Source organism: Scyliorhinus torazame, chromosome 22 (assembly GCF_047496885.1).
Source record: "Scyliorhinus torazame isolate Kashiwa2021f chromosome 22, sScyTor2.1, whole genome shotgun sequence".
Classification (NCBI taxonomy): domain Eukaryota; kingdom Metazoa; phylum Chordata; class Chondrichthyes; order Carcharhiniformes; family Scyliorhinidae; genus Scyliorhinus; species Scyliorhinus torazame.
Genome location: NC_092728.1, coordinates 77,095,681 through 77,108,815, shown reverse-complemented (window position 1 = coordinate 77,108,815; position 13,135 = coordinate 77,095,681). Strand labels below are relative to the sequence as shown.

The window sequence follows — 13,135 nt, the reverse complement described above, 5'->3', positions numbered from 1 at the left end:
TGCTTGGGATTGTTCAGCAAGTGCTGTCCAATCACTGAATCCATTCCATGTGATGAGTTTTGAAATCACGGGCTGGTGGAGTACTGTTCGTACCCTTATTGCTGCAATCAGCAAAAAGAGAAATGCCGCTGATACGATCCACCAATCATTGGGAAATAAAGTCCACATACCTAGCATCACACTAACCCTGAAATTTACACACCAATTACTCATGTGCTAGGCAGAATGTCTATTTTGGCTTGAGGGCAGCATGCTGTTAGTGGAGAATATGCAGTAGCATGAAATGGCTAGCTTCACCTATTGGCAAAATATTTGAGACATCTTGCTTTTTCAGGGTACTCTGAGGTAGTTGGGGCACCTTTTAGGACCAAGTGGCAGCCTTCGACTCAGTCATAAGTTTGCATGATTCTACAATGAGAAATTTGATCTAGGTAGACGTTGGGAGTGATTTAACCACCATGTTGTGTCTGCCGCGAATATGCGCATGCTGGGTAAATAGCAGGAAAGGCCAAAATCAAGATTCGCACCGGGTGCGAACCAGTTTGCAATTTACACGGCCCATTCCCATTGGAGACCTTTCCCAAAATTGGGGAACATACCATTAACCTTCATTTGCATTCATTTCAATCTCATTGACGATATTGAAGTTGAATGCAGTGGCCTCCCGGGAATTAACCGATTCCCCAGTGAGAAATCAGCAGGCGGCGTACTCCTTTCTAAAAAGGTGAAGCTGGCGCAATGGCAACTGAAGGGAAGTGAGGCGAGTCGGCATTTCCATTTTCTGGTATGAGGCCTTCAGGCTATCTTTAATTATTGTGGTGACACATAACAGGGGAAACCACAGTGTCTGCCCTACCAATCACTTCCAGGACAGAGCCCGGCTCATGGTTCTATGCTTAAAGTCACTTTAATGGGCAGCACGGTAGCACAAGTGGTAGCACTGTGGCTTCACAGCACCAGGGTCCCAGGTTCGATTCCCTGCTGGATCACAGTGTGTGCGCGGAGTCTGCACGTTCTCCCCGTGTCTGCGTGGGTTTCCTCCGGGTGCTCCGGTTTCCTCCCACAGTCCAAACACGTGCAAGTTAGGTGGATTGGCCATGATAAATTGCCCTTAGTGCCCAAAAAGGTTAGGAGGGGTTATTGGATTACGGGGATAGGGTGGAAGGGAGGGCTTGAGTGGGTCGGTGCAGACCCGATGGGCCGAATGGCCTCCTTCTGCACTGTATGTTCTATGTTTAACTCCCTTTAGCTGCGAAGCTTCACAGCTGAAGGCTATTGCAAATACCTTGTTAGTTGGAAGAGCACCTCACACTCAACTCTTGAGTGGCTTCTAGAGGTACATGTGCCATGTCTCAGAGGATGATTAGTGGATAGCATTTCAATGAAGTTAAAAAATATATATATTTTATGAAAGATTTCATAAATAACACATGATCTAAACTTCACAATTCTGAATATGGCTCATACATTTGTTGTGCTAACAACACAAAAGATCAGGGGGAAATAAGCAACAAAAGCCACATCCAACCCCCCCCCCCCCCCCCCCCCCCCCACCCCGGGCCATAACCCCCCTAGTCCCACAACCAAACCCTACCTCTCCCCAATAGCTGATTGTTTGTTTGTTATTGTTTGTTATTTACAGCACTGAAGGAATACATTCGGTCCATCGTGTCTGCACTGGCTGCCTAAAAAAACAAACACCTACCTACTCCCATTCCCAGCTCCACCTCTGTAGCCATCTAAATTCATCACCTTCCAATAAATATCCAGCTCACTTTTGAAACCTCCAATGGAATCCACCTCCACCACTCTCCCAGGCAGCGCATTTCAAACCCCAACAACTCTGAGCAAAGAAGTTTCTCCTCATCTCACTCCTAGTTCTCGTGCTGACCATCTTAAAATTGCGACCCCCTAATCACGGACATATCAACTAGTAGAAACAGAATATCCCTCTTTATGTTCAGAATTTTGAACACCTCAATGAGGTGAGTCATTATTTGAAGTATGAGATAAATGGCTGCCACCTCAGGTAGAACACCTCCACCGACACCCTAACAGTGTACTTGACCACTTCCAGGTATAAAAACTCCATAAAGGTCACCTAACCAGGCCGAAGCACTAGACGGAGCGGAAGCTCTCCATCCCAGCAGAATTGATCTCCTGACTATCAGTGAGGAAAAGGCAAGAGTATCTGCCTTCATCCTTGTCTGCAGCCCTGGCAAGTCCGATACCCTGAAAATGGCCACCAATAGATAAGGCTCTAGATCGATGTTAAGAACTGCTGACATGGTGCTAAAGGCCACCCAAAAGCTCACCATCTTTGGACATGATCAGAGCATGTGGGTGAGTTTAGCCGGGCCACTCACACCTGTCCTCTACCTCCGTAAGAAACCCGCTCATCCTCATTTTAGTTAGATGAGCTCTGTGTACCACCATGACCTGGATCAGACTGAGCCATGCACAAGAGGAGGTGGAATTTACCCTACAAAGGGCCTCATTTCACACATCATTTCGAATGGTTCCCAACTCCTCCTCCACTTCGCCTTCAACTGATCCAGCAGCACAGATTCCATTGAGATGGTCCGCTCGTAAATATTCAAAATCTTGACTTCCGGTTGCGGCTATGCGGAGCTAAGTCGCACATTCGGCAGCTCCCGCAAAAAACTGACTTTTGGGCTCTTTTCAGGGCCCCCAACGGCATTTTTCCGACGTTTCCCACTGTGGGAAGGAGAGTACAATAGTTCCCCGACAGTATATGGCTTTTACCAGGAGCGGGGCGACTAAAAAAAGTGGTGGTGGGCCGGAAGAAGGTGCGAGGGAAGAAGAACAAAATGGCGGCGGGCGGGGACCAGACAGCGTGGATGCAGTGGGCGCAGGAGCAACAGGAGCGCTGCTTTAGGGAGAGTAAAGCGGACCTGCTTGAGCCGATGAAGGCTTCTATTGATAAGCTGCTGGAGACACAGATGGCCCAGGGGGTGGAGATCTGCGAGACCCGACAAAAGATCTCCGACAACGAGGACGAGATCTTAGGCCTGCCGGTAAAGGTGGATGCGCACAAGGCGCTCCACAAGAAATGTCAGGAGCGGTTCGAGGAGATGGAGGATCAGTCGAGGCGGAAGAACTTGCGGATTCTGGGCCTCCCGGAGGGGCCGGACGTGGGGGCCTATGTGGTAACCATGTTGAACTCGCTGATGGGAGCGGGATCCTTCCAGGGGCCCCTGGCGCTGGAAGGGGCCCATAGAGTGCTGGCAAGGAAGCCCAAGGCTAACGAGCCTCCGCGGGCGGTGCTGGTGCGGTTTCATCAGTTCGCTGATCGGGAGTGTGTGCTCAGGTGGGCCAAGAAGGAGAGGAGCAGCAGGTGGGAGAACGCGGAGGTTTGAATATACCAGGACTGGAGTGAGGAGGTGGCGAAGAGGAGGGCCGGGTACAATCGAGCGAAGGCGGTGCTGCACAGGAAGGGGGTGAAGTTTGGCATGTTGCAACCGGCGCGATTGTGGGTCACCTACAAGGACCGGCACCATTATTTTGAGTCTCCTGAGGAGGCGTGGGCCTTTGTTCAGGCCGAGAAGTTGGACACAAATTGAGGGTCGGGATGGGCGTTTGGGGATTGTGGTTGACATGTTACTTTTTGAGGGGGGGGTCCTTTGCTCTTGTTTTTTTTCTTTTCTTTCTGGTTTGGTGAGGGTGGTTAGGGTGGGTTGGGCACTGTTTTGGTTGGGTTGGTCGGGGGGGGGGGGGGGGCTAGCAAATGGAACAGGGGTGGATGGCCGGCAGTGTGATGGGGCCACACGGGAAGGGGGAGGCCCGAGTCGGGGGTGAGGGGACTGGGCCTGTAAAAGGAGCTGCGACAGAGGTGGCGGGGCCGGGTAGGTGGTAAGCGCGGGCTTTTTCCCGCGCTGAAGACTGGAGGGGGCAGGGCCGGGGCAGAGAAGCGAGGGTTGTTTCCCGCGCTTGGGATGGAAGGGGGAGGTGGAGAGCCTGCGGATGGGGAATGGAAGAGGAGGGTGTGTCACACAATGGGAGGAGTTGAAGGAGAGGCGGGAGTGGCCGGGGTCAGCTGACTTGCGGAGGTGCAATGTGGGGAGTAAAGCAGCTAGGAGGGGTCCTAGCCGGGGGGGCGGGGGGATCGAGTTGCTGCTGCTATGGTCAAGGGGGAACTGGAGTGAGTGGGGGGGCGTCGAGATGGGGGTCCGCCACAGTGGGGAACAGGCCGGGCATGGGGTGCGGGCGTGTGGCTGGCCGAGGAGGGGTTATGGCTAGTCGGCGGGGGAGGGGGGCGGGTCGCCCCTGATCCGGCTGATAACCTGGAATGTAAGGGGACTGAACGGGCCAGTCAAGCGGGCCCGCGTGTTCGCGCACCTGAAGGGGCTGAAGGTGGATGTGGTCATGCTCCAGGAGACACATCTGAAGGTGGCAGACCAGGTAAGATTGAGGAAAGGGTGGGTAGGTCAGGTGTTTCATTCGGGGCTGGATGGCAAAAATCTAGGGGTGGCGATCTTGGTGGGAAAGAAGGTGTCGTTCGAGGCGTCGAGCATTGTGGCAGACAATGGTGGTAGGTACGTAATGGTTAGTGTTAAGCTGCAGGGGGAGAGGGTGGTACTGCTCAACGCGTACGCCCCGAACTGGGACGATGCGGGTTTTATGCGGCGCATGTTGGGTCGGATCCCAGATATGGAAGTGGGGGCCTGATAATGGGGGGAGACTTTAACACGGTGTTGGATCCGGCACAGGATCGCTCCAGGTCTAGGACGTGTAGGAAGCCGGCGGCGGCTAAGGTGCTGAGGGGGTTTACGGACCAGATGGGAGGGGTGGACCCTTGGAGATTTGCAAGGCCGGGGGCGAGGGAATTTTCATTCTTCTCGCATGTCCATAAGGCTTATTCCCGGATCAACTTTTTTATTTTGAGCAGGGCGCTGATAGCGAGAGTAGAGGATACGGAGTACTCGACGACAGCCATTTCGGATCACGCCCCGCATTGGGTGGACTTAGAGCTGGGGGAGGAGAGGGACCAGCGCCCGTTGTGGCGTTTGGAGATGGGGCTGTTTGCGGACGAGGAGGTGAGTGAGCAGGTCCGAGGAAGCATGGAGAGGTACCTGGAGGCCAACGATAATGGGGAGGTCCGAGTGGGGATGGTATGGAAGGCACTGAAGGCGGTGGTTAGGTGAGAGCTGATCTCCATTACGGCCCACAAGAAGAGGAGGGAGCAGAGGGAGAGGCTGGTGGGGGAGATGGTGAGAGCAGACAGGAGGTATGCGGAGGTGCCTGAGGAAGGACTGTTGAGGAAGAGGCGCAGCCTCCAGACCGAATTCGACCGGGTGACCACCAGGAAAGCGGAGGTGCAGTGGAGGAAGGTCCAGGGGGCGATTTATGAGTATGGGAAAAAGGCAAGCCTAGCGCATCAGCTTCGGAAGCGGGACGCAGCTAGGGAGATCGGAGGAGTTAAGGACAGGGGAGGGAGTGTGGTGCGGAGTGGGAATGGCATCAATGGGGTCTTCAGGGATTTTTATGAGGAATTGTTTCGGTCAGGGGCCCCACTGGAGGAGGGAGGGATGGGCCGCTTTCTGGACCAATTGAGGTTTCCGAAGGTGGAGGAGGGACTGGTGGCAGGATTGGGGGCCCCAGTTGGGCTGGAGGAGCTGACCAAAGGGATAGGGAACATGCAGGCGGGGAAGGCACCGGGGCCGGACGGTTTCCCATCAAATTCTATAAAAAATATATGGACCTGTTGGGCCCATTGCTAGTTAGGACCTTTAATGAGGCAAGGGAGGGGGAGGGGTTTGCCCCTGACGATGTCCCGGGCACTGATCTCCTTGATCCTGAAGCGGGACAAGTATCCCCGGCAATGTGATCTTACAGGCCGATTTTGTTGCTCAACGTAGATGCCAAGGTGCTGGTGAAGGTCTTAGCCACGAGGATTGAGGATTGTGTGCCGCAGGTCATCCACGAAGACAAGACGGGGTCCTTGAAGGGGAGGCAGTTGAACGTGAATGTGCGGAGGCTTCTGAACATTATCATGATGCCGGCGAGGGAGGGGGAGGCGGAGATAGTGGTGGCGATGGACGCTGAGAAAGCCTTCGATAGGGTAGAGTGGGGGTACTTGTGGGAGGTGCCGAAGAGGTTTGAGGTCCCGATGGCGAGTGTGACCACGAACAGGAGGAGGTCGGAGTACTTTCGGTTGCACCGAGGGACGAGGCAGGGGTGTCCCCAGTCCCCCCTTCTCTTCGCACTGGCGATTGAACCCCTGGCTATGGCACTGAGGGAGTCGAGGAACTGGAGGGGGTTGGTGTGGGATGGGGAGGAGCATAGGGTGTTGCTCTATGCGGACGATTTGCTGCTCTATGTGGCGGACCCGGTGGGGGGGGAATTCAGGAAGTAATGAGGATCCTCAGGGAATTCTAGGGGTATAAGCTCAACATGGGGAAGAGCGAGCTGTTCGTGGTTCACCCAGGGAACCAGGAGAGGGGGATTGGCGAGCTCCCACTAAAAAGGGCGGAGAGGAGCTTCAGGTATTTGGGGGTTCAGGTGGCCAGGAGCTGGGGGGCCCTGCATAGGCTAAATTTCACAAGGCTGATGGAGCAAATGGAGGAGGAGTTCAAGAGGTGGGACATGTTGCCACTGTCCTTGGCGGGTAGGGTGCAGTCAGTCAAAATGACGGTGCTCCCAAGGTTTTTGTTCCTGTTCCAGTGCCTCCCAGTGTTTATCCCGAAGGCCTTTTTTAGGCGGTTCAACAGGAGCATAATGGGGTTTGTGTAGGCGCGAGGGACTCAGAGGGTAAGAAGGGTGTTCCTGGAGCGGGGTAGAGATGGGGGGGCTGGCGCTGCCCAACCTCTGTGGGTACTACTGGGCCGCCAATGCGACAATGGTGCGTAAGTGGGTGATGGAGGGGGCTGCATGGAAGAGGCTGGAGACGGCGTCCTGTGTGGGTATGAGTCTGGGGGCGCTGGTAACGGCGCCGCTGCCGCTCCCTCCAAGGAGGTATACCACGAGCCCAGTAATGGTGGCTGCCCTCAAAATCTGGGGACAGTGGAGGCGGCACAGGGGGGACGTTGGGGCCTCGGTGTGGACCCCAATACGGGGGAACCACCGGTTCGTCCCAGGGAGGACAGATGGAGGGTTTGCGGGGTGGCACAGGGCAGGGATACGAAGGTTGGGAGACCTGTTTGTGGATGGGAAGTTCGCGAGCCTGGATGAGTTGAAGGAGAAGTATGGGCTCCCCCCGGGGAATACCTTCAGGAGTTTGCCAGGCGGCAGGTGGTGGAATTCCCGCGGCTGCTGCCACGCACAGTACAGGTGCTCTCGGGGGGGGGGGGGGGGGGGGGGGGAGATCTCGGAAACTTACCAGGTGATGCAGGAGGAGGAGGAGGCCTCGGTGGTGGAGGTGAAAGGTAAGTGGGAGGAGGAGTTGGGAGAGGAGATCGAGGAAGGGACGTGGGCAGATGCCCTAGGGAGGGTGAACTCTTCATCTTCGTGCGTGAGGCTCAGCGTCATACAGTTTAAGGTGCTGCACAGGGCACACATGACCGGGACAAGGATGAGCTGGTTCTTTGGGGGTGAGGACAGGTGTGTTAGGTGCTCAGGGAGCCCAGCAAATCACACCCATATGTTCTGGGCATGCCCAGCGCTGGAGGAATTTTGGAAGGGCGTAGCGAGGACGGTGTCGAGGGTGGTGTCGAGGGTGGTAGAATCCAGGGTCAAACCGGGCTGGGGTCTCGCAATATTTGGGGTGGCAGAGGAGCAGGAGGCAAAAGAGGCCGGTATTCTGGCCTTTGCGTCCCTGGTAGCCCGGCAAAGGATTCTTCTTCAGTGGAAGGATGAGAGGCCTCCAAACGTGGAATCCTGGATCAACGATATGGCGGGGTTTATTAAGTTGGAGAGGGTGAAATTCGCCTTGAGAGGGTCGGAACTAGGGTTCTTCAGGCGGTGGCAACCGTTCTTAGACTTCCTGGCAGAACGGTAGACATTGGTCAATGGCAGCAGCAACTCGAGGGGGGGGGTTACTTTATTTATATTTATTTACACCTGGGGATCTGAGGGGGTGTATATATTTGATATGTTGGCTTTGTGTTAAGTTGGGGTGTTAATTTGTTATTTATGTACAGAGGGAGGGGGGTAAGGAGGGCTGTTTTTTGACTCTGTTTTGTATTTAACCCTGTTGGGTTCCTTTTTCATTTTGTTATTGATATTCTGTGAAAACCTTAATAAAAATTATTTTAAAAAATAAATAAATATTCAAAATCTCTTCTGCACCACTCTCCCCTCCCCAAAACGCCCTTCTGGTACAGAGTGGCCGTCACCTCGTTAAAGGCCACCCACTTCATCGCCAGCTCTGCTCCCACATCTTGATAGATCCTGATCAGGCTACCTTCATACTTCGTGTCACGGTGCTCCTTGGCCCACTGCAGGAGTTTCTACTTATCTTGAAAACTATGGAAACAGGGCAGCACAGTGGCGGTGGTTAACACTGCTGCCTCATGGTGCCAATCAAAGAACAAAGAACAAAGAAATGTACAGCACAGGAACAGGCCCTTCGGCCCTCCAAGCCCGTGCCGACCATACTGCCCGACTAAACTACAATCTTCTACACTTCCTGGGTCCGTATCCTTCTATTCCCATCCTATTCATATATTTGTCAAGATGCCCCTTAAATGTCCCTATCGTCCCTGCCTCCACTACCTCCTCCGGTAGTGAGTTCCAGGCACCCACTACCCTCTGCGTAAAAAACTTGCCTCGTACATCTACTCTAAACTTTGCCCCTCTCACCTTAAACCTATGCCCCCTAGTAATTGACCCCTCTACCCTGGGGAAAAGCCTCTGACTATCCACTCTGTCTATGCCCCTCATAATTTTGTAAACCTCTATCAGGTCGCCCCTCAACCTCCTTCGTTCCAGTGAGAACAAACCGAGTTTATTCAATCGCTCCTCATAGCTTATGCCCTCCATACCAGGCAACATTCTGGTAAATCTCTTCTGCACCCTCTCTAAAGCCTCCACATCCTTCTGGTAGTGTGGCGACCAGAATTGAACACTATACTCCAAGTGTGGCCTAACTAAGGTTCTATACAGCTGCAACATGACTTGCCAATTCTTATACTCAATGCCCCGGCCAATGAAGGCAAGCATGCCGTATGCCTTCTTGACTACCTTCTCCACCTGTGTAGCCCCTTTCAGTGATCTGTGGACCTGTACTCCTAGATCTCTTTGACTTTCAATACTCTTGAGGGTTCTACCATTCACTGTATATTCCCTACCTGCATTAGCCCTTCCAAAATGCATTACCTCACATTTGTCCAGGTTAAACTCCATCTGCCATCTCTCCGCCCAAGTCTCCAGACAATCTAAATCCTGCTGTATCCTCAGACAGTCCTCATCGCTATCCGCAATTCCACCAACCTTTGTGTCGTCTGCAAACTTACTAATCAGACCAGTTACATTTTCCTCCAAATCATTTATATATACTACAAAGAGCAAAGGTCCCAGCACTGATCCCTGTGGAACACCACTGGTCACAGCCCTCCAATTAGAAAAGCATCCCTCCATTGCTACCCTCTGCCTTCTATGGCCTAGCCAGTTCTGTATCCACCTTGCCAGTTCACCCCTGATCCCGTGTGACTTCACCTTTTGTACTAGTCTACCATGAGGGACCTTGTCAAAGGCCTTACTGAAGTCCATATAGACAACATCTACTGCCCTACCTGCATCAATCATCTTAGTGACCTCCTCGAAAAACTCTATCAAGTTAGTGAGACACGACCTCCCCTTCACAAAACCGTGCTGCCTCTCACTAATAGGAATCTAACTTCAGAACTGCAGCCAATGGTTAAACCAAAAGTGAAAAATAATAAACAAGCAAATAAAATATCAGTGCTGAGGGATAAGTCAGGAAGAATAGCCCAATTATGAGTTCTTTATACAAATGTACGGAGTGTAAGGAATAAACCAGATGAGCTGCAGGCGCAAATGCTAGTTGAAGATTATGACGTAGTTGCTAATAGAGACATGGCTGCAGGATGGCCGGGACTGGGAACGAAATATACCTGGCTATAAAGTTTACAGGAGGGACAGAGAATATGGCAGAGGGGGTGGAGCTGTCTTACCGATTAGAAATACTATCACTTCAATGGTGAGGGAGGATATAATGAGGGGAAAGTATCCAAGGATCTAAAACTGTTGTGTATTGTTGTGTTGTGTATTGACCCCCTGGTAGCAGTTGAGATGTTAAGATTGTATAAAGGCAAAAATTAGGCAAGTGTGCAGCAAAGGTAGAGTAGTATTAATGGCGGATTTCAATTTACACATAGATTGGGAGAGGCAGACAAGCACCTGTCAGAAAGGAAGTGAATTTCTGAAATGTAGCCAGGATAGTTTCCTGTAGCAATATGTTGCAGATGCAACAAGAGGACAGGCAATATTAGATTTAGTTATGAGTAATGAGCACAATTTAATTAGTAGCCTACTGTGCGCGAACATTTATCAAATAGTGATGGGGCAGCACGGTAGCAGAGTGGTTAGCACTGTGGCATCACAGCGCCAGGGTCCCAGGTTTGATTCCCCGCTGGGTCACTGTTTGTGCGGAGTCTGCATGTTCTCCCAGTGTCTGTATGAGTTTCCTCCAGGTGCTCCGGTTTCCTCCCACAGTCCAAAGACGTGCGGGTTAGGTGAATTGGCCATGCTAAATTGCCCTTAGTGTCCAAAAAGGTTAGGAGGGGTTATTGGGTTACATGGATAGGGTGGGAGTGAGGGCTTAAGTGAGTCGGTGCAGACTCGATGGGCCAAATGGCCTCCTTCTGCACTGTATGTTCTATCACAACAGGATTGACTTCAATGCAGCGTTTGAGAGTGAAAAACACGTTTCAGATACTAGTATTTTAGATTTGGGTAAAGCTTACTTTAACGAGATGACTGTCCATGGTAAACTGGGAAGATCTGTTAATGAGTCAAACAACTGAAGATCAGTGGAGAATATTTAAAGAAACATTTACAAGAGAAAGTTTATACCCCTGAGAGGAGAAGGCTCCGCTTCACAAAAAAACCCAGCCATGGACAACTGAAGAGGTTAGAGATAGCATAAAACTAAATGAAGGGCTTACAAAAATACAACACAAAGCACAGATTTGGACGAATGGGATAGGTACAAGGACCAGCAAAGGGTCACAAAGCAGCAGATAAGAGCTACTGAAATGCATTATGAAAGAAAACTAGAAAGGGATATCTTAAGATATTTTATAGTTATATAAAGGGAAAGCAGGTGGCGAAGAGCAATGTAGGCCCACTAAAAGCTGAAAATTGAGATATTGTCAGTGATAATGGGGAATTGGAAGACATGTTGAACAATTACTTCAGTATTTATAGTAGAAAAAGAGGATAACTTGCTGGAAGTCCCAAAAAAATAATAGTCAATAGAGAACAGGAACTTAATACAATTAATTGGCAGACATGTTGAACAATTACTTCAGTATTTATAGTAGAAAAGGAGGATAACTTGCTGGAAGTCCCGAAAATAGCCCATAGAGGACAGGGACTTAATACAATTAATGGAAGTACAGCATCACTAACTTGAAAATTAATGAAACTAATCCCCAGGACCTGACTGTTTCCATCTGAGGGTGTTAAAGGAAGTAGGGGAGCTTATTGTAGATGCCTAATTATAATCTTTCAGATATTCAGTAATCACTCTGGACTGGAAAATTGCACATAGCACACCACTTTTTAAGAAGGGCAAAAGGGAGAAACCAGGGAATTACATAGAAACATTGAAAATAGGAGCAGGAACAGGCCATTCGGCCCTTTGAGCCTTCTCAGCCAATCACTATGATCACAGCTGATCATCCAACTCAATAGCCTAATCCCACTTTCCCCCATATCCTTTGATTCCCTTTGCCCCAAGTGCTATATCCAACTGAGTCTTGAAAACATGCAATGTTTTGGCCTCAACTATTTCCTGTGGGAACAAATTCCACAGGCCGGCCAGTCTGGCGAAGAAATTTCTCCTCATCTGTCCTAAATGGTCTACCCTCTATCCCAAGACTGTGACCCCTGGTTCTGGACAAACCCACCATCGGGAACACCCTTCCTGCGTCTGCCCTGTAGGAATTTTATAGCTTTTTATTAGATCTCCCCATATTCTTCTGAACTCCAGCGAATATAACCCTAACTGATTCAATCTCTTCTCATATGTCAGTCCCGCCATCCCAGAAATCAGTCTGGTAAACCTTCGCTGCACTCCCTTTAGAGCAAGAACATCCTTACTCAGATAAGGAGACCCAAACTGCACACAATATTCCAGGTGTGGCCTCAGCAAGGCCCTGTATAATTGCAGCACAACATCCCTGCTCCTGTACTTGAATTCCCAGACTATGAAGGCCAACATACTATTTGCCTTCTTTGCTGCCTGTTGTACCTGCATGCTTACTTCAGTGACTGGTGTACGAGGATACCCAGGTCTGGAATTACAGAGCAGTTAGCCCAACATCCGTGGTGGGTAATTTGCTGGAGTCTATAATCTGGGATAGGATATCTGAACACCTTGAAAAATTGTGGTCGATCAGGGAGAGCCAGCATGAATTAGTGAAGGGAAGGTCATGCCCAACTAATCGTATTGAACTTTTTGAAGAGGGGTTATTAAGGTAGAAGACAGGGGAATGTATGTGAATGTCATTTGTATGGATTTCCAGAAGGCATTTCATAAATTCCCACACAAGAGACTGTTAACTAAGGTGGAATCCCACGGCGTTGAGGGCAAAATATTTACTTGATTCGGAAATTGGTTGAATGGCAGGTGACCGAGATCAGGGATAATGGGTAATTGCTCTAATTGGCAGAAGGTGACTAGTAGTGTACCACAGGGATCTGTGTTAGGGCTTCAATTATTCACACTATTTATTAATGACTTAGATGATGGCATAGAAAGTCATATATCCAAAATTGCAGATGATACAAAGTTCGGTGGCACTGTAGATAGCCTAGATGATAGGATAAAATCACAGATATATTGACAGACTAGGTGAATGGGCAAAATTGTGGCAGATGGAATTTAAGCAAGTGTGAAGTTATTCATTTTGGACCAAAAAAGAATAGAGCAGAGTACTTTCCAAATGGAAAGAGGTTAGGTACAGTGGATGTATAAAGAGATTTGAGG

General features: G+C 50.5%; 1 protein-coding gene across 4 annotated transcripts in view; it reads right to left on the bottom strand.

The window, feature by feature from the left end:
• Positions 1-13,135, bottom strand: part of rc3h2 (ring finger and CCCH-type domains 2) — a 193,627-nt gene that overhangs the window by 26,090 nt on the left and 154,402 nt on the right. The window lies entirely within an intron of this gene.